The sequence below is a fragment of the Bos grunniens genome, chromosome 11 (genome assembly GCF_055505025.1).
Source record: "Bos grunniens cultivar Pamir isolate PY7600 chromosome 11, Bosgru_T2T1.0, whole genome shotgun sequence".
Lineage (NCBI taxonomy): Eukaryota > Metazoa > Chordata > Mammalia > Artiodactyla > Bovidae > Bos > Bos grunniens.
This window is the reverse complement of record NC_141175.1, coordinates 102,313,583-102,336,210: the sequence shown is the minus strand read 5'-3', so window position 1 is coordinate 102,336,210 and position 22,628 is coordinate 102,313,583. Positions and strand designations below refer to the sequence as shown.

Genomic DNA, 22,628 nt, shown 5'->3' with positions numbered 1-22,628 from the left:
GTCGTGCAAGTAGCTTGAAAACCTGAAGTATTCTCATTGACAAAGGGATTGCTCTATTTGTTTTCTAAAAGCTTTCCCATATGACACTATGCTTAGTTTTACAACCAAGACAAAAATCAATTTCTTTCTTCAACTTGTCAATCAGAAAACACATACAGAAACAATGGTTTTATTAGAACACATAAAAGTACACTGAATAATAATGTAAGAGGCAATGGAAATATAAAACATTACATATAAAACATTCACATGTAAAATAGAATTAACATACACGTAAAACAGAATGAACATACATATGAATAAAGACTTAAATGCAAAAAAAAAATTTAATATGGAAATTAAAACTAAGATGACAAAAATCAGATGGACTTACTCTTATCTTTGGTTTTCCAATATACCCATCTCTTTTTCAGTTCAGAATTCAAAATAATAAATAAAATCATTAGAGCAACTTCCTTTTCCCATTACCATGAAAGTCAACTGAAACCTAATTTTTCTTTTTGTTTTTATGTATGAACACTAAACTTCCAGGGGGGTATTAATGCTGGCACATTCATATCAGAGCATCAATAAAAAAATTTCTCTTTAAAACAGAGTCTGAGTGACTCTAAATTACACTTTATACAATAAAGAACGAAGAAATACAGATGTCTGTCTGGCTTTTGATCTAGTGCCTATAAAGACTCCTAAGAAGTTATATATGGGCAACTACCTTAGGTAGACAGCAACATAACACACTGATCTAATTGCCATCCACATTCCCTCATTTCATCAAGGTCACTCAGCTCACCATATATGAAGGAGTATATGTCACCCATACACATTGCCTCGTATCATTTTTTTTTATTTTAACAGATTATTTTTGCTGTTCAGTCACAAAGTTATGTCCAACTCTTTGCGACCCTGTGCACCCAGGCTTCACTGTCTTTCACCATCTCCCAGAGTTTCTCAAACTCATGTCCATTGAGTCAGTGATTCTATCTAGCCATCTCATCTTCTGTTGTCCCTTTCTCTTCCTGCTCTCAATCTTTCCCAGCATCAGGGTCTTTTCCAATGAGTCGGTTCTTTGCACCAGGTGGCCAAAGTACTGGAGTTTCAGTTTCAGCATCAGTCTTTCCAATGAATATTCAGGGTTGATATCCCTTAGGATTGGCTGGTTTGATCTCCTTGCTGTCCAAGGGACTCTCAAGAGTCTTCAGCACCACAATGCAAAACCATCAATTCTTTCACACTCAGCCTTCTTTATGGCCCAACTCTCACATCCATACATGACTACTGGAAAAACCACAGTTTTGACTATACGGACAGTTGTTGGAAAAATGATGTCTCTGCTTTTTAATACACTGTCTAGATTTGTCATAGCTTTTCTTCCAAGGAGTAAGGTGCTCTAATTTCATGGATGTAGTCACCATCTGCAGTAATATTGTACCCCAAGAATATAAAATCTGTCACTGTTTCCACTTTTTCCTCTTCCATATTTTAATGGATGGTTATTGCGTTTCCAAGGCAAACCATTCAATATCACAGTAATCCAAGTCTATGCCCCAACCAGTAATGCTGAAGAAGCTGAAGTTGAACGGTTCTATGAAGACCTACAAGATCTTTTAGAACTTACACCCAAAAAAGATGTCCTTTTCATTATAGGGGACTGGAATGCAAAAGTAGGAACTTAAGAAACACCTGGAGTAACAGGCAAATTTGGCCCTGGAATACGGAATGAAGCAGGGCAAAGACTAATAGAGTTTTGCCAAGAAAATGCACTGGTCATAACAAACACCCTCTTCCAACAACACAAGAGAAGACTCTATACATGGACATCACCAGATGGTCAACACCGAAATCAGATTGATTATATTCTTTGCAGCCAAAGATGGAGAAGCTCTATACAGTCAGCAAAAACAAGACCAGGAGCTGACTGTGGCCCAGACCATGAACTCCTTATTGCCAAATTCAGACTTAAATTGAAGAAAGTAGGGAAAACCACTAGACCATTCAGGTATGACCTAAATCAAATCCCTTATGATTATACAGTGGAAGTGAGAAATAGATTTAAGGGCCTAGATCTGATAGAGTGCCTGATGAACTGTGGAATGAGGTTCATGACATTGTACAGGAGACAGGGATCAAGACCATCCCCATAGAAAAGAAATGCAAAAAAGCAAAATGGCTGTCTGGGGAGGCCTTACAAATAGCTGTGAAAAGAAGAGAAGTGAAAAGCAAAGGAGAAAAGGAAAGATATAAACATCTGAATGCAGAGTTCCAAAGAATAGCAAGAAGAGATAAGAAAGCCTTCTTCAGCGATCAACGCAAAGAAATAGAGGAAAACAACAGAATGGGAAAGACTAGGGATCTCTTCAAGAAAATCAGAGATACCAAAGGAACATTTCATGCAAAGATGAGCTCAATAAAGGACAGAAATGGTTTGGACCTAACAGAAGCAGAAGATATTAAGAAGAGGTGGCAAGAATACACAGAAGAACTGTACAAAAAAGATCTTCATGATTCAGATAATCACGATGGTGTGATCACTGACCTAGAGCCAGACATCCTGGAATGTGAAGTCAAACGGGCCTTAGAAAGCATCACTACGAACAAAGCTAGTGGAGGGGATGGAATTCCAGTAGAGCTATTCCAAATCCTGAAAAGATGATGCTGTGAAAGTGCTGCACTCAATATGCCAGCAAATTTGGAAAACTCAGCAGTGGCCACAAGACTGGAAAAGGTCAGTTTTCATTCCAATCCCAAAAAAGGCAAGGCCAAAGAATGCTCAAACTACCGCACAATTACACTCATCTCACATGCTAGTAAAGTAACGCTCAAAATTCTCCAAGCCAGGCTTCAGCAATATGTGAACCGTGAACTTCCTGATGTTCAAGCTGGTTTTAGAAAAGGCAGAAGAACCAGAGATCAAATTGCCAACATCCTCTGGATCATAGAAAAAGCAAGAGAGTTCCAGAAAAACATCTATTTCTGCTTTATTGATTATGCCAAAGCCTTTGACTGTGTGGATCACAATAAACTGTGGAAAATTCTTCAAGAGACGGGAATACCAGACCACCTGATCTGCCTCTTGAGAAATTTGAATGCAGGTCAGAAAGCAATAGTTAGAACTGGACATGGAACAACAGACTGGTTCCAAATAGGAAAAGGAGTTCGTCAAGGCTGTATATTGTCACCCTGTTATTTAACTTATATGCAGAGTACATCATGAGAAACGCTGGGCTGGAAGAAACACAAACTGGAATCAAGATTGCCGGGAGAAATGTCAATAACCTCAGATATGCAGATGACACCACCCTTATGGCAGAAAGTGAAGAGGAACTCAAAAGCCTCTTGATGAAAGTGAAAGAGGAGAGTGAAAAAGTTGGCTTAAAGCTCAACATTCAGAAAACAAAGATCACGGCATCTGGTCCCACCACTTCACGGGAAATAGATGGGGAAACAGTGGAAACAGTGTCAGACTTTATTTTTCTGGGCTCCAAAATCACTACAGATGGTGACTGCAGCCATGAAATTAAAAAACGCTTACTCCTTGGAAGGAAAGTTATGACCAACCTAGATACCATATTCAAAAGCAGAGACATTACTTGGCCAACAAAGGCCCATCTAGTCAAGGCTATAGTTTTTCCTGTGGTCATGTATGGATGTGAGAGTTGGACTGTGAGGAAGGCTGAGCGCCGAAGAATTGATGCTTTTGAACTGTGGTGTTGGAGAAGACTCTTGAGAGTCCCTTGGACTGCAAGGAGATCCAACCAGTCCATTCTGAAGGAGATCAGCCCTTTGGGATTTCTTTGGAAGGAATGATGCTAAAGCTGAAAGTCCAGTACTTTGGCCACCTCATACGAAGAGTTGACTCATTGGAAAAGACTCTGATGCTGGGAGGGATTGGGGGCAGGAGGAGAAGGGGATGACAGAGGATGAGATGGCTGGATGGCATCACTGACTTGATGGACGTGAGTCTGGGTGAACTCCGGGAGTTGGTGATGGACAGGGAGGCCTGGCGTGCTGCGATCATGGGGTCGCAAAGAGTTGGACACGACTGAGCGACTGATCTGATCTGATCTGATTGCCAAGCACCACAGGTTGGCTCTTAAAAGTGAAGTCTGATCCAGGAAAAGAGTCATTTCTTGTTCCAATGTCCATTTCCCGGGAACGGCTCACCCTGGGCCCTACCCAGGTGTCCTCAAGGTCACGAAGAAGGCAGTGCACTGCTCCATGGCATCTCATGCTTAGCAATACATGACTGAGGGCCAGTCATGGCTCTCTTCTCTACAGCAAAGGTCAACTTCCTCCATTCAAACATGGTAACAAAGTAGAACCTGCTTGAGAACCGCTCACACCAAGAACCGCCTTGTGTGTACATGTGTGTGAAGTCACTTCAGTCATGTCCAGTTCTTTGCAACCCTACAGACTGTAGCCCACTGAGCTCCTCTGTCCATGGGCTTCTCCAGGTAAGAACACTGGAGTGGGTTGCCATGCCCTCCTCCAGGGAATCTTCCCAACCCAGAGATCAAACCTGAGTCTCTTTACATCTCCTGCATTGGCAGGCAGGCTCTTTACCACTAGTGCCAGCTGAGAGGCCCAAGAGCTGCCCTTACTTTACCCTAACTCTGTCAAAACAAGGATGCTTATGAGGTCTATTTCACCCAAGGATCAGCACCTACATCAAGCTATGCTTAAGAAATCCTCACTGAATTAGTCAACCTTCTGTCCAGGAATGCTGCCAGTGTGCTGGGTGCCTCCAAGTGTGAATGAATCACATTTAGTTGAAGCAGTAACCAGACACCCCAACTACAAATAAAAATGACTGCAGCAGGGGATGATGGCTCTTCAGGTGACCATCAAGTCCTGACAAATGAGGAGAACCAAGCACTTTTTGACCAGTCTTGGCCACAAAGCTTACGGGTCCATGAACCAGAAAATAAACTGTAGTGAGAAGACTCCAGCTTGGAATCACAAGATCCGGGTTTTGGCCCCAGGGTTACCTTTTCTTTTTCTCAAGCACTTGAAGAGCAAGACCTCCCTTTTTGAAGGACATAAATGCTATCTGCAGCAACATGGATGGATCTAGAGATTATCGTACTAAGTGAAGTATATCAGAAAAAGACAAATATCATATGATGTCATCTACATGTGGAATCTAAAATACAACACAGGTGAGCTTATCTACAAAATAGAAACAGGGCCACAGACAGAGAAAAGCGACTGTGGTTGCCAAGACAGGTAGGGGTGAGCGAGGGAGGGGTTGGGATCAGCAGACGCAAACTATTATATATAGGATGGATAAATGAGGTTCTACTGTATAGTACATGGAACTACATTCAATATCCTAGGTAAACAATGATGGAAACAAGTGTGAACAAGAATGTGTGTGTACATAGATATATGGGTTTTCCTAGTGGCTCAGATGGTAAAGCATCTGCCTGCAATGAGGGAGACCCAGGTTCATTCCCTGGTTTGGGAAGATTCCCTGGAGAAGGGAATGGCAACCCACCCCAGTATTCTTGCCTGGAGAATTCCAGAGGAGCCTGGCAGGCTACAGGCAATGGGATCGCAAAGAGTTGGACTTGACTGAAGTGACCTGGCATGCATGCATGCGCATATACACACACACACACACACACACACACACACACATAATTAAATACTTTGCTGTACAGCAGAAACTAACACAATGTTATAAATCAATTAAACTTGAATAAAATAAATTTTGTATGAAAAGAATTTCCTTTCATTTATGTATTCTCAGTACCTAACAGTGCTCAGCATACGACCGGCCCCCAGTGAGTGTTTGTTCAATGAAAGAACAAGAGAACACATCTTTGTGTCACCTTAAGCCCCTCATGTTTCCAAAGTTTTTAAAACAAGGATATCTCAACACCTGTAGGACTTTAGATCAGATTGTTGTGAGAACAGGTAAACTAGTACAAATAAAAATTGTCTATTAACCATAAAGGTAAGTTAAACAAAGGCAACAAAGTTTAGAAAGGTAAGTTCTAAGGAAAGATGCATTCTTGGGATGGTGTGGTGGCCATCAGGAGGGTACTTCAAGGAACAATTATGAATAAAATAAAATATCCTCCAAAAGCCCAGATTTCTCCTCTGTCCCTAAACCACTTAATCTACCTCTTGGCTTCAAAGATGTTCACTCTACCAAGAAAACCCATTGATAAGGTTCCAACCAAACCTGGAAGTGTGTGCCAGGTTCTGAAAAACTAAGGTGTTGGAGAAAATTTTTCAAACTCTCTGCTGACAAGCTTCTCCCCTCATGAATTTCCCACTTAACATAGATGGCACCACTGTCACGATGCCTTAGGTTTGAAGTGCCTTCCATTTATCTACACATTCAATTCCTATTATTTAAAAGCTCCAGGATTGACCCACACGATACCTAAGGTCATTATTATCCTACCAACTTTTTAAAAACTAAATTCATATCATTACAAATGCTTGAAGAAAAAAATGCTTCTTCAATAATCCCCCTTTTGGGTTTTGGCATCATAAAGTATTTTGGGGAAAAAAATTAGCTTACCTTATAACATATTCAAAACTAAATCCCAATAAATTAAAGAATAATTTTCAATGAAACTATAAACCAAGAAGAAAATAAAAGTAAATATTTAAGAGATCTTGGAGGGGGCTAGGATTCTTAATCACTAAAGCAATAAGAGAAAAAAAACTTGCTATATTTGACCATGTAAAAATTATACATTTATATACATCATAAAATCTCCAGCTAAAATATTAAGAGAAAAAATTTAAAGGATATAAAACATATAAGAAAAGGGACAACAGTATTATTACATATGAGGTTGACAAAAAAGTTCATTGAAGTTTTTCCAAAAGATGTTATAGAAAAATCTTGACAAATTTTTTGGCCAACTCAATATATAAAGAGTTGTTAGAAATAAAGAAAATGGTTTAAAAATAACAGATAAAGTGAATCAGGACATAAACAGCAAGTCCAAAAATAAAAAATGAAGAGAAAGAGAAAAAAACAGAACATGTTAATAATGCAGATAACCAGTATTTTAAAAAACGAAGAGGAAAGAAAATCACCTTCCCTAACAAATAGACACAGAACTATAAGTATAATCTTCGATACAGACAATGGTACAGGGCAGCAGGAGGTCTCACTCACTCCTGCTGGTAGCTAAACAGATCAAGTCCTTCCAAAGGGAAAATTGGCAATATATCAAAAAGTGATATCAATATATCAAAGCTCACAATCTCCAAACAGGAAATCCATTTTTAAGAATTTTTGCTAAAGGAATTACCAGTGATATTTGCAATGTCTTCTGTAGAGGAATGCTCACCATAGCTCATGTTAGTGTAACAGCTAAAATATTATGAGGAAAAGAATCTAAAGGTCTAATAGAAAAGGGCTAAGTAAGTTACGGGGCCTTCATGTAACTGAGTATTATGAATCTGTTTTCAAGAAAAATATCATAATATCTAATGATAAATTCTTACAATATTAGTGAAAAGGCAAGATTCATAATTACATAGGTTAGCATCCAAATAGGGGGGAAGGGGCCAAGAGGAATACACATTGTGACCACGTGCCTCCCTGAAGAAAGCATGAATGGTACTCTCAACTTGAACCTGGAGTGACTTGCTGCTTTTTGTTTGGTTTTTTAAGTGTGTGATTTGGGTTTCTGTTGACTCTGAAATGGCATGGATAGAAAGACTCTCAAAATCAATATTTCAAATTATAAAACTCTTGGCTTTATTTCTTCTCACCTAAAAAAAAAAAAAATCCCCATCAAGCCATTAAATGAACAGGAAAAAAAAAAAAAAAAAGAAAGGAGGAAAAGGCAAGGACAATACAGGAGTCATTCCTCTGCAATGAAGAGTCCAACACAGAAGCCTCTCCAGCCCCCTTGCGGTTCTCCAGAGGACACAGGACACACAGAGGGATCCATGCACACTTCAGCTGAGCAGGTGGACCTATAGATGTCTGCGTTCCCACAACGCTAAGGGTACTGGCTGGTCTCAGCAGATCTGAGCCCAACAGACCACCTGGCCCCTTATCTCATCCTCTCCAGGATTCCAACATTTCACAAGTCGACTTAAATCGTCCTCAAATTTAAAAACTACAACAACAGCAACTGGTGATATCAATAAGCCCCCAGAACGATGAGCAAGTGTGTACATATCAAAAGGAAAAGGGCTGCAGAGAGCAAAAAATGTTTCACAGAAAGCCACAGAAAAGAGTGAACTATCTCAACCATTTTGTGAACTAGTAATACAAAGAGAGCTTTGATTTTATTTCTCATATATTTCATAAAAGTTGGAGAGAGAGAGTGAAACACATCACGGGGCTTGCAGTTTGGGGGGAAGAGGCTGGGCACCAGTCCAAATCTTCCCATGATTTTACCCCTGACACATAAAGACCACAACATAACAAAGCATCCAAGTGCTGGAATCTGTATCTACGGGTCATGGGACTAAGCAACATGTTTTATTTTCTTCTTTATAGTTCTTCTACCTTTAAACTTTCCTGAAATTAGTCTTACTTTTATAATGAGAAAAGACTTTTGTAATTGTGCTTAAAATGTTCATTAGCTAAATGAAATGCCACCTTCAGTATGTCAGCTTCCTGCTCAAAAATCTACCACAGCTTCCTAGGGATTAGTAGCTATCCAATCAAACTTACTCTCTTTCCAATATTTTCTATCAGATGTGATGATGTCCAGAATCCTTAGCATGGCATAAGAATTCTCCCTAGCCATACCCACTGACCTACCTGCCTCCTCACCCCTAACCAAGTTACTCTGCTACATGCACTCATATTCTTGAGGTTGCTCCCCACACAGTGGGCTCCTTAAGGTACCACACATCTTGCTGCTAAGTCGCTTCAGTCGTGTCTGACTCTGTGCGACCCCATAGATGGCAGCCCACCAGGCTCCCCCGTCCCTGGGATTCTCCAGGCAAGAACACTGGAGTGGGTTGCCATTTCCTTCTCCAATGCATGAAAGTGAAAAGTGAAAGTGAAGTCGCTCAGTCGTGTCCAACTCCTAGCGACCCCATGGACTGCAGCCCACCAGGCTCCTCCGTCCATGGGATTTTCCAGGCAAGCGTACTGGAGTGGATTGCCATTGCCTTCTCATCTTAGTTGGCATGAAATTCTGTGTTTTCTGACCCACCACCCATTGCTGGAAGGTTCCTCCTCTCCTCTAGGGAGCAGTCTCTCCCATAACTAGCTGCTTGCTCCAGGGGCCTGGGACTCACATTGAGTCCAGATAGCTTTCTTCATCCTCTTCCCCACGCAAACTCTACATTCTTAGGCAACTTGTTTTTGGTCTCCTAGAACCCAGATCCATGCCTAGCTCCAATGGGGCACTGAATACATGTTATGGAATTGAGTCCTCTTAACAGTTCTGTGTCTTCTATATTACCAATACAGCAAGCACCTGCCTCAACACAACTGGCCACTTCAAATCCAAGATCTCTAACTGCTCTGCTTTCCCCCTGGAATTTCACCTGCTCTCATGACCCATAACATTCCTCCTTCCTCATGACTCTCGTCATTCTTTCAAGTGGAGCTTCTGCCCCCGGACCCCACTCTGTTGACCTCCCCCATATATTCTTCTGACCTTATTTTTTTCTGGGAGCCTTCCTAAACATGTAGCTGTTTGGACCCTGTGTGCCCAATGTTACTAAGGACAATGATAATCATAGCTTGTTGTTGTTGTCTAGAAGATAAGTCATATCTGACTCTTTTGCAATCCCATGGACTGTAGCCCTCCAGGCTCCTCCATCCATGGGACCTCCCAGGCAAGAATGCTGGAGTGTGTTGCCATTTCCTTCTCCAGGGGATCTTCCTGACCCAGGGATTGAACCTGCATCTCCTGTGTTGGCAGGTGGATTCTTTACCACTGAGCCACCAGGGAAGCCCAATTATAGCTAATAGCCTTCCCTGATGGCTTAACCGGTAAAGAATTGTCCTGTTATGCGGGAGATCTGGGTTCAGTCCCTGGGCTGGGATGATTCCCTGGAGGAAGGCATGGCAACTCACTCCAGTATTCTTGCCTGGAGAATCCCCATGGGCAGAGGGCCTGCCGGGCTGCAGTCCTTGAGGTCGCAAGGAGTCGGACACAACTGAGCGACTGAGCACAGCGCAGCCTCCACATTAGCCTGCGATCCCTCCAAAGAAAGAAAACATGACAAGTTACTCAATTCCATTTCTCCTGAGTCGCTGACGCTGCGCACAAACAGTGCCACCCCAGTGACTAGATCTTTGCTCCAAGAGTCTAATCCAGCTGAGATGCAATCATCTGACCAACCCAGCTTGAATACAGCACTGAGCTTTTTCAAAGGGTCTGAATGCTCCTGGAGACCTCCCCTCCTGTCACCCAGGGGCAGAGAGAAAACAAGGCAAGGGATCCCTTTTCTCGCCGTTAGAGGCAGGAGAAAATGTCCTGGTTTTACAGCCTACCAGTCCCATCAGATACCCACCATGAACCCCCTATGTGAACACATGATAGGGTGGTGACAAAAACTGGTGTCAGCTTCTCCTGGTCTGTCGCCCTTGCCTGGCGACACTCTCTGGAGCTGGGGTACCTGCTCCCTTCACCTGACGCTTACAGGCCTGCCTTTTCTTTGGAGCATTTTCTCACAGACCATCACAAGTGAAAGCGGTGTTGGAAAACATAGTTTCAGGGCTTAGGGAAGTGTTGTTTTTGTCAGACTGGGTGGGAAGTCACACTGGACAATGATGGGAAGACCCCCCTGAGGGAACAGAGTCCCCACTTGGCTAAACTCTTGAAGGAAAACCAGGATGTGAGACTAAGGGATGAAAACCCCCATTAACTGGGGGATGTACCTTTGACAAGAGTCAAGCAGACCTGTGTTCTGACTGCAGTCTGTCACATCCTGTGGCATGGTTATCAACCTTGTTATTTTTCCCCCTTAATTAGGATTGTTAAAGTAAAAAGAAATGTGAGAGCAGTTGTCAGTAAAAAAAAGAAAAAAGAAAAGAAATACTGACATATAAAAAAAATTGGTAACTGTCTCTTCACATACCCTCTTGTTGTTGCTGTTCAGTCACTAAGTCATGCCAGATTCTTTGTGACCACATAGACTACAGCACACCAGGCTTCCTCGTTCTTCATTATGTCCTGGAGTTTGCTCAAACTCATGTCCATTGAGTCGGTAATGTCATCCAACCATCTCATTCTCCATCACTCCCTTCTCCTGCCCTTAATCTTTCCCAGCATCAGGGTCTTTTCCAATGAGTTGGCTCTTCACATCAGGTGGCCAAAATATCAGAGCTTCAGCTTCAGCATTAGTCCTTGCAATGAATATTCAAGGGTTGATATCCTTTAGGATTAACTGGTTTGATCTCCTTACTGTCCAAGGGACTCTCAAAAGTCTTCTCTACACCAGAATTAGAAAGCATCAATTCTTCAGCACTCAGCCTTCTTTATGGTCCAACTCTCACATCTATACATGACTACTGGAAAAACCATAGCTTTGACTAGACAGACTGAACACAAGCAAGAACTAAACCTTACCAAATTCTAGTCTATGAATTCTAAAAAAAGATACAATTCAATAATCTCAATACACATAGCTCTTCATCCTGAAGAGAACTGCCTCCTCCTTGATCACATTTCCTTCCTATGAAACCAGTACAAGAAGAATCCCAAAATACTCTAGATAAAATTTTACTATTCCATACCCTTTCTTAACCAGAAAAAAGTTACACTTACCAACTCTGTAATTTAGTGATTTCTTATCGAAAACTGGAAGGCGGCATGGAAAAGAAGCACAGAGCTTAAGGGCTGCACTTCTGGGGGTGGGGGGGGCCCAGCTCTACTCTTGCCAGACATCCACCTCTGAGAAACAATGTCCTTTACTCACAAAGAGGGACAATAAGGCTGATATCCCACACCCTCTTTGTATTTTTGGAAAGACAAAATAAGACATTGCTCCTTTACTATAAAAGAGTAATTCAAGTAAGAAAGCAGTATATTAGTAGCAGCACCAAAGAAAAGCTGACGCTGATAACATAACATTAAAATCTGTAGCAGAGTTGAATTTGTCTCCACTACTCCTAAATTTTATTATTGAGTTTCTTGAAAAGTCATCAACTTTAAGAATTTGAAAGCACATCTGAATTAAGTTTGAATGTGTCAGGAGTGTTGATGTGATGGATGCTCCAAATGGTGGTGAAGGTCTGGAGGATCAGTTAGGACCTCTCAAGCTTTCTCTTACTCCCAAGAGGTGAGGAGTATATAGTCTCAACACCAGCTCATCAGGACAAAGGCCCCATCACCCCAGTGCATCAGCCCTGTCAAGTCCTCCTCCGGGTGACAGCTTCCCTCTTCATCACCTGGAAAGTTGAGCCAATCCAGGTCCCTGAGTTTTCCGTACATGCCAACGCTGAGCTAAAACTATATGCAAATGCATCACCTCAAGACAAGGGAAGTCATGTGGGACTGATGGTTCCACCAATATCATGTCTGCAGAGAAGTTCAAGTAAGAGTCTTCTAAGCTTCTGGTGGAACTCCTCCAGTTTCAGCAGAGCAGCCAACAGGTCCACAGACAAGCTATAAAACGGGCCTCATTGCACAGGCGTGGCTTCAACCGTACCTTGACTTCAGGAAGCAGAGTGTTTTTGAAACACACCTTGGAAAGACCCTCACTTGTAAGGCCAGGCAGTGTCAATGCTTATTTGTAAAACAGTGTGAAAGTGAAAGTGTAAGTCACTCAGTTGTGTCCGATTCTTTGTGATCCTATGGACTGCAGCCCACCAGGCTCCTCTGCATGGGGTTTCCCAGGCAAGAATACTTGAGTGGGTTGTCATTCCCTTTTCAAAACTGGGCCTCCTGCACTGCAGGCAGATTCTTTACCAACTGAGCCACCAGGGAACAGTGTAACACTAGGCCAAATATTCTGTTAACAATAAGAGAAGTATCATGATTTTAATCATGGAGTGCCGAGGCAACTCATCTCCAATGTGTTGTGTTCAGATGACAGGCAGACAGCTGATTCTAGAGTTAGGCTTGTCCAATTAATCAAATAACCTTCATGCTACTTACCCTTGGAATTGGCATTAGGAAAGCCCCTGTGTGCCCCCAAATCATATAATTCCATGGCTTCCTGTTCATTAAGTCCAGGTTGGACTAGGCTGGTATGTCATATTTTGACATGTAGCCACAAGGGATATACAATCACAATTAAGAGGAGACCTTAGCTAAAATTGACATGCCCCGCTCGAATGAACAATTTATGCCTGCACAGGGGTAAAACCACATATAGCTTCTCCAAGTGATGAATATTAAACTGTCAGAAGCACAAAGAGATATAATTCATTTATTAAGTTTGCATAAGATGCTTCTTTTTGCTTCAAACCAAACATAGAGAAGAGGTGTTTGAATCATGGGAAGTACACAGGATGTTATTAATTGCATACAGACTGTCAATACTAAGACCATCATGAATGATATTTATTGAATAAACCTGCAGTGTTCATAAAATCCTTTTCCTCTCACATTTAACCCTACCCTGGTTTCCCTCCGCATTTAGAATAAATGCCAAACTCCTCATCATCACTTGCAAAGCTCCAGCCTGCACCCTCTCTCTGAGCCCATCGCATGCCCCCCACCCCCATCCCACTCCACAACCTCTCCGAACCCCTGACAGAGCCCCGCCCTGACTCGTGCTTCCCCTGGCAGGCTGGCCCTCTTTGTTTGCTTTTTGTCCTGTGATGAGTGAGGAGAGAAGCCCTTGTCTTGCTTCTTTCCTTGCTTAGAAAGCTTTTTGCCCCTAAACCTCTGTGTGGCTAACTTCTCAGTGTGTTTTAGTTGCTCAGTCATGTCCGACTCCTTGCAACCCCATAGACGGCAGCCCACCAGGCCCCTCTGCTCGTGGGATTCTCCAGGCAAGAACACTGGAGTGGGTTGCCATTTCCTTCTCCAATGCATGAAAGTGAAAAGTGAAAGTGAAGTCGCTCAGTCGTGTCCGACTCTAGCGACCCCATGGACTGCAGCCTACCAGGTTTCTCCATCTATGGGATTTTCTAGGCAAAAGTACTGGAGTGGGGTGCCATTGCCTTCTCCAGAATAGCTATAGGTCACATAAATAAATGCTGTGCTAGAAGATGGACAAAGCAAATTACAGACATGATGACCCACACCACTGAAGATATCAAATGACTGAGAATTAAATGGACTAAGAACAGCCAAAAAACATTAAAAACAAAATGTAGCAGTTTCATACCCAACTGAGATTAAGCCATCAAAGTGAGCTGAATGTATTCAATTCAAACAAATTATTTAATATCAATAAAATAAGGATGATCACACATAAATCCGAGTGGCCCAGGCTGGGAAGGTGTTCTGAGTGAGGTTTGATAATGAAGAACTTGGTGAACATTCTAACATGGTGTTACAGACTGAATATTTGTGTCTCCCCCAAATTCATAGTTTGAAGTCCAGAATTTCCTTTGATGTTACGGTATTTGGAGGTGGGGGCCTTTGGAAGGTAATCAGGTTTAGATGGGCTGCCCTGGTGGCTCATTTGGTAAAGAATCAACTTGCAATGCAGGAGACCCAGGTCCAATCCCTGGGTGGGGAAGATTCCCTGGAGAAGGAAATGGCAACCCACTCCAGTATTCTTGCCTGGAAAATCCCATGGACAGAGGAGACTGGTGGGTTATAGTCCATGGGGTTGCAAAGAGTCGGACATGACTTAGTGACTAAATCACCACCACCACCAACACCAGGTTTAGAAAAGGTCATGAGGGTGGGGTCCCCTGATGGGATGAGTATTCTAATCTGAAGAAGAAGGGACACCAATATATCTCTCTTTCTCCTCACCACACCCCTCCACCACCACCAATATGAGGACACAGCCAGAAAGCAGCTGTCTGTAAGCCAGGAAGAGGGCCCTCACCAGAAACCCAATTAGCTCACACCTTGATCCTGGACTTCCAGCCTCAAGAACTTTGGGTGATAAATGTCTGTTGTTTAAGTCCCAAGACTCCGTATTTGTCATAACAGCCTGAGCTCACACACATGGTGTGTCTGATGTGGTACCCATTGCCTGGAACATCAGAATTGCTCAATAAATATCACTGAATTGTGAAATATTTAAACTAAGAAAACTCTGGAAGGTTACTATAGCTTTCCCAGTGAATCATTTTAAAGACCACTTTGTAGAGAAGTGTCTCTATAATCTCTAGTGATCCTTCCAGCATAAATACGGGACATGTGGATATTAAGATTAGGCAGGAGAAAAATCATCTATGAATGTAGGGATGACAAAACCCAAAATAATTTTTTTTAAGTAGGGAGGACTTATCTTCTTTAGCCTCGCAAATTTCAGAGAGGCTCTGCACATGCAAACAGACTCTAGCTTTTCCTCGTTCCTCATGCCCAGAAACTGGGACATTCAGACACCAGGAGCCGGTTCCATACCTAAACCATGTGATAAGCACACAGGAGAAACTCTCAAACAACCATGAGAACATCTGTGGAACTGCCAGAAGGCCAGATGCTTCTCTCTAAAGGCCACAGATTTGGCTTGGGGAAGAACCCCCAGCCTCAGCCTCCAACAAGAAGGGTGGGTGGAATGGCGCGGTGTGCCGTGCGTGTTCCTGGCCCCTCCGCCAGCATCTCCTCTGACAGCGGCACTGTCACCACCAGGCTTGGTGGCCCACGAGGACGTGCGGCTCCCCTGCACAGGAAGGCAGGGCTGGGAGGATCTGGTCTGAGGCTGCGCAAAATGAATCCTGTACACTTACACAGGCAGGATGTGACATTAAGGGCTTCCCGGGTGGTGCCAGTTGTAAAGATTCCACTGCCAGTGCAGGAGACACAAGAGACGCAGGTTTGATCCCTGGGTTGGGAAGATCCCCTGGAGACGGGCACGGCAACTCACTCCAGTACTCTTGCCTGGAGAATCCCCATGGACTCTCACAAAGAGTCACAAAGAGTCGGACACAACTGAAGCGATTTAGCACACACACAATGTGATATTTAAAAAGACGTAAAATCGCTTCACTGCACCTGAGATTTTTATTTTCAGAGACACTGAATACAGATGAAGGGGAAAATATAGCTACATTCAAAAAAAGGTTTCATGATCAAGAATATCAGAAAATAAACTTTTTTTTAACCAATATGCACAACAGAGAGCAGTTATTTTTGCTACTGCCATCTACTAAACCATCAACTGTGTGATCTTTTGCCTTAAATCTGAGCTTTTAAAAGATTCTCCTCATATGCATTCATTGTCACACCTGCAAAACTGGCATGAAGATCTGGCTTGAAATAATGATTCCAGAGGGGTTTTGTAGCTGTTATTGAGGGGTTTTGTGATTTTTTTTTTTAAAGAAAGTCTAGACTTCTTTTTCTACATTTGTAGCCCTGATGGAACTCGTCTGAGCTTAAAATTTGCTGCCAAAATTATTTTCCAATATCTGTAACACTGGTGGGCCTCCAGAGAGCATGTGTGCCCTGGGCTTTCATAATTAGGCAGCTCACACCTGAGCATCTCGCCTCTGGTAATGAGATCTCGTGGCACAGCTTCCTTCCCATCTGGCCATGGGGCCAGATGAACCCAACATGCCCATGACCATGAGCAGTGTAGCCACCTGCCCTCCTCTCCACCTTGAGATACCCAGGCTCTCCTCTCCTCGGTCAGGCCTGGAGGGCATCTTCTTCTTCTCTCTCCACACCTAGAAGAATCCCTTGTCATGGAAGACGCTTCATAAACATTCATTTCCTGGCAGCAACAATATCTATATATTCATAGACAATGACATATTTCCAGTGAAAATAGCTCTTTCTGTTTTCATTTGCCTCTGTCCTCTAACACACAAATATTGAGGATGGTTCAAAGAAAAATCTCTAGACGAAAATACTGAATTTATGCAAGATTGCCCCTTCTCTCGCCTCCTTTGCTGCTAAGTCACTTCAGTCGTGTCTGACTCTGTGCAACCCCATAGACGGCAGCCCACCAGGCTCCCCGTCCCTGGGATTTTCCAAGCAAGAACACTGGAGTGGGTTGCCATTTCCTTCTCCAATGCATGAAAGTGAAAAGTGAAAGTGAAGTCGCTCAGTTGTATCCAACTCTTCACGACCCCATGGACTGCAGCCCATCAGGCTCCTCCATCCATGGAATTTTCCAGGCAAGAGTACTGGAGTGGGGTGCCATCACCTCGCCTCCTTTCTGTCTGTCTAAATGAGTTGCAGAGTGCAATGATTCTCAATGTTGTTTTTCATGATTTTTTTTTCATTCTCAACACACCACAGCAGTTCCCTTTCCTGAATGGACACAGTAGCCAACCGCTAAGAGAGTCAATTCCCTACCACAATAAACAGAAATGCAGACTATCTCATTTTCCCCTCTGTGCGTTGGCCCGCCATTTGCTGGCTCACTGGCCAATGGATGTTTGACATGTCATTCGATTTTGGTTGACCCTTGAGATTTTAGTTTGGGGGAAGTTGATATGTTTATATTCCTTCAAAAATGATCCATAAATGTGCCAAAGAGGAAACAAAAAACATTCTGTCCATTCAGAGGCCCATGGACTCTGTTCTACTACTGGCTCACTGTCCAGGAGCTCCGACCACATTAAGCCATGAAGCAGATCTGAATGGACTGATAGGAAAAGTCTGCTAGGAACAGTACAGGATGACCATCTTTTCTGGGAGAAAAAAAGCTGCGGCCCAGAGACTCTCAAGCACCTCCCTAGCCTAGCCAGCCATCCTCCTACAACTCAGGGCTGGAAGAGCTCAGGTCTGAAAGGAAGCAGGAGAAACCAGCCAGGGCAATGGGTGCTGGGCAGAGTATAAGGGGAGGTGGAGGTAGTCTCTTTAATCAAAAACTGTTTTCTTTAATCAAGTGGCCAGCAGTAGCCAGAGAAGATGTGAACTCCCCTTAGCAAAGCCACAACTTATGAGCTAGCTGCTGTTCAGTTGCTCAGTTGTGTCTCTCTCTTTGCGACCTCATGGACTGCAGCGCGCCAGGCATCCCTGTTCACCATCTCCAGGAGCTTGCTTAAACTCATGTCCATTGAGTCAGTTATGCCATCCAACCATCTCCTCCTCTGTCATCCCCTTCTTCTCCTGCCATCAGTCTTTCCCAGCATCAGGGTCTTTTCTAATGAGTCAGTTCTTCACATCAGGTGACCAAAGTATTGGAGTTTCAGCTTCAGCATCAGTCCTTCCAATGAATATTCAGGACTGATTTCCTTTAGGATTGACTGATTTGATCTCCTTGCAGTCCAAGGAACTCTTAAGAGTGTTCTCCAACACCACAATTCAAAAACATCAATTCTTCAGCACTCAGCTTTCTTTATAGTCCAATTCTCACATCCATACATGACTACTGGAAAAACCATAGCTTTGACTATACAGACCTTCGTTGGCAAAGTAATGTCTCTGCTTTTTAATACGCTGCCTAGGTTTGTCAAAACTTTTCTCCCAAGGAGCAAGCGTCTTTTAATTTCATGGCTGCAGTCACCATCTGCAGTGATTTTGGAGTCCAAGAAAATAAAGTCTGTCACCGTTTCCATTGTTTCCCCATCTATTTAACATGAATTTATGGGACAGGATGTCATGATCTTTGTTTTTTGAATTTTGAGTTTTAAGCCAGCTTTTTCACTCTCCTCTTTAACTTTCATCAAGAGGCTTTTCAGTTCTTTTCCGCTTTCTGCCATAAGGGTGGTGTCATCTGCATATCTGATGTTATTGATATTTCTCCCTGCAATCTTGATTCCAGCTTGTGCTTCATCCAGCCTGGCATTTCATATAATGTACTCTGCATATAAGTTAAATAAGCAGGGTGACAATATACAGCCTTGGTATACTCCTTTCCCAATTTGGAAACGGTCCATTGTTCCATGTCTGGTTCTAACTGTTGCTTCTTGACCTGCATAGAGGTTTCTCAGGAGGCAGGTACGGCGGTTTGGTATTCCCATTTCTTTTAAGAATCTTCCACAGTTTGTTGTGATCTACACAGTCTAAGGCTTTAGTGTAGTCCGTGGAGCAGAAGTCCATGCCTCTTTGGAGCTCTCTTGCCTTTTCTGTGGCCCAGTGGGCGTTGGCAGCCTGAGCCGGGCAGTGTCTGGATGGCACCATCCCCACCCATCAGCAGATGCCATGTTCTAGCCAGGGCTCTTGTTTTGCCGCTAAGACACCTAGAGAACAACCCAGCAACTGCTAACTCACTTACGAAGGACAGAGCTCATTATTGAGTGCTCACTATATATCAGGTTTTCTGCTAAGAACTGCCTGAAAACTTCCTTTCAAGGGTTGTGGTTGTCAGTCGCTCGGTCGTGTCCAACTTTTTGTGGCACGCCAGGCTTCCCTGTCCTTCACTATCTCCTGGAATTTGCTCAAACTCAAGTCCACTGAGTCACTGATGCCATCCAACCATCTCACCTTCTGTTGCCGCCTTCTCCTCCTGCCCTCAATCTTTCCCAGCATCAGGATCTTTTCCAATGAGCAGCTCTTCACATCAGGTGGCCAAAGTATTGGAGCTTCACCATCAGTTCCTCTAGCGAATATTCAGGATCAATTTCCTTTAGGGTTTGATCTCCTTGCAGGCCAAGGGATTCCCAAGAGTTTTCTCCAGCACCATAGTTCAAAAGCATCAATTTTTCAGTGCTCAGCCTTCTTTACGGTCCAACTCTCACATCCATACATGATCACATAAACACACTACGTTGAAGGGCACCGATATTTATTAATCTAGGTGGATGTGTGTATACACACACACACACGTGATTTCTAAACTACCCTACCATCCTATGTTGGGGTGTTAATCACAATTCAAGGGACCTCCCTAGCAGTCCAGTGTTAAGACTCTGCGTCCAGTGCAGGTACCTGGCTCAGTAACTAAGATCCCACATGATGTGTGGCATGGCCAAATTAAAAAGAAATAAATAAAAAACAATTCAATCCACAGTACACATACTTGACAATTTCTTCTGAAATTCAGAGTGATTAAAATCTTGAGTTAAAAAAACAAATCAACTGTGAGATCTAGGCCGATGTTTATCATGGCCATGACACTTAAGTTCTTCATTCGATCATTAGTGTACTGATGAAACTCTCTGCAAGGAGTAAAACATCATGTCCTTGGTGACATATTAAGCTGCAAAGCTGTTTCCTCTGTTCTCTGGTTTCTCACTTATATTAACGAGTGTCATAAAAGAAAACCTTTAAGATAATATTTATTTGCAGAAACAAGCACTGACTTGGAGCACTTAGAGGCACATATGTGCCTGGAGGGGAAACACTCGAGGGAATCCTGATATTTTATCATGCCGTGGGTATTACTACCCCTGTCCCCGCACATCTCCACACTCGGCCGGCTCTGGGTATTTCATGTCTATCTCTACCCTGACCGGGCCCTGCCAGTGGCACCCCTGCATGTCACCCTCAGCAATGACACCAGTAAATAACACGTCTTACCCTTTGTCAGAACTGTCCAAGATTAAATAAATGTGACATATTTTAAGAAGGAGTGTGTCTCTGTTGTTTACAATTTAGCCAAGATAAAGCCATGACAAACACTGTAAGCCATAAATCAAGACATCTACCGTTGTACTGCTCTTCTTCATCTCCGGGTTGAACAAATGTTAATTATAGGGAATTTGAAAATGAGACTTGTTAATGTCATTTTTAATTTAGCATGTTACAGTGTAAATGTTTTCCACTGTGTTAATTTACACCTGTTATCACCAGCTTCATTATTAGGTTTATAGCGGAGCAGTTCTTTGTGACTCTGGAATTTGCTTAAAATGGCAGAAACAATTACTAATTAGAAGGGCATGTTTACTTTAATTATATTTATTTCCTAGTCTAGTTTTATATGTAATGTACTATGGAAGTGTATGATTTAATTAGTGAAACCCATTTATCACAAGTAATTTCTCAAACGAGAAGTGCTTAAAAAACACAGCATATTCATTCAGAGGATGATAAATTCCTTGGACGATACGCCTGCAGAGTGACCTGTCTCTACAGAAATCTTTTGCTCATGAACTCAAGGTATTTTCCCACTTCTGTTCCAAATACTGTAATAATTACCAGTAATAAGACTTCAACGCTAACATTTTTAATGCAAATTTTAAATGGGTGACCAACATTTAGAAATTTATAAGCTCAAAATTTTAAAACCTGTATTCAAAATTAACATAGGTTTCTATTTACTGATATGCACACTGACAAATTTCATTTAAAACTCTAAGTATACACAAAGCAAATTCCTTTTGTTTTTAATAAAAAGGACATGGCTTTTTCTTTTTTCCCCTCGAGTCATTTCTCTGGCACCCAAAGTATAACTGACTTTTCCCCTCCAGATATTGGGGCATAGTTTACTACCAATGGGATAATTAACGCAGGAAAAGACTATCAGTAGGTGTTAAATTCCCGGGAAAGATGGCTGGAGAACAGGACACGTGGTCTCAAACGACCGCCCCAAAGGCCCTTAATCACAGAGGGAAGTGCCTTTAGAGCAGAGAAGTCTGGTGGGCACCTGAAACATGAGCCAAGACGCAGCCTCCCGAACGCGGCTTGTCCTGGTGCGCTTCCCCAACCTCACCTCCAACACGGCCGACCTGACATGCCTCCCAAGGACCACGTGGGGAGCAGCTCTTCCTCAGGCGGCCTTCCTAACTCATACAACAGGAAACGGACAGGTACGGACCCCAGGACACCCCACAAGAACTAGACTGGACTTTTCCAAATGGTCTATATCACAAAAGACTCTGGAAAAGGCCACAGGAGTATTCTAGATGTAAAAGAGACTAAAGAGATGTGACAGCTAAATACAATATGTGCTACTTGGCTGGGTCCTGGATTACAAACAACAACAGCTCTATGGAAAATTACTGAGACATCTAGAGCCTGCTGTGCACTAGAATATGGACTGGGCACTATATCATCATAACAAGGTTACTTTTTCCTGGGGTTTTAATAGTAACAGATTGTGTAAGAGAATCCACTAATTCTTCAGAGACATACCTGAAGTGGCTCAGGATGAACTGTCATATCTGCAACCTTCTTGGGAATATGCAAAAAATGACTAAGACCCCACGCTTCCAATGCAGGGGGCCCAGGTTCAATCCCTGGTTGGGGAACTAGATCCCGCAGGGTGCAACTAGGACTGGGTACAGCCTAACAAATAATAAATTTAACAAATTTTAATGTATTAAAAACAAAGTTAGAGCCAGGAAGGAAATATAGCAAAATGGCAAGTGAATGGGGTTAAGCTCATCACAACGTCTTTCCACTTTTCTATAAACTTGAAGTCACAGGTTGGGGAAGTATAACTATTCCAGCGGGCTGGGTGGGAGGGCAAAGGAGAAACACTCTTTCTACAACTTCTCACATGCAGACTTTCAAGAAATACTGTACTCCTCTGTGTGCAACCCTTTCAGCATGATGATTAAACCCATTAAAATGGCAGTTACCCTTAGAAATGGCTTCACAGCTGTGCTTCCATATATGCAGAGGCAAAATTCCCATAAAGTACATTCTAATCACCTGACATTTTCAGACCCCAGAAAGAATCCATTCTACAGAGCAGCCAAGACATTTCCCATAAAGAAACACTCTTTCATAAATCCCACAGCCCAAAGAGAGAGCCAGTTCTCCATTCGG

At 42.8% G+C, this 22,628-nt stretch overlaps 1 protein-coding gene across 11 annotated transcripts in view; it reads right to left on the bottom strand.

Moving 5' to 3' along the window:
• AFF3 (ALF transcription elongation factor 3) overlaps positions 1–22,628 on the bottom strand; it is a 632,195-nt gene that overhangs the window by 507,168 nt on the left and 102,399 nt on the right. The window lies entirely within an intron of this gene.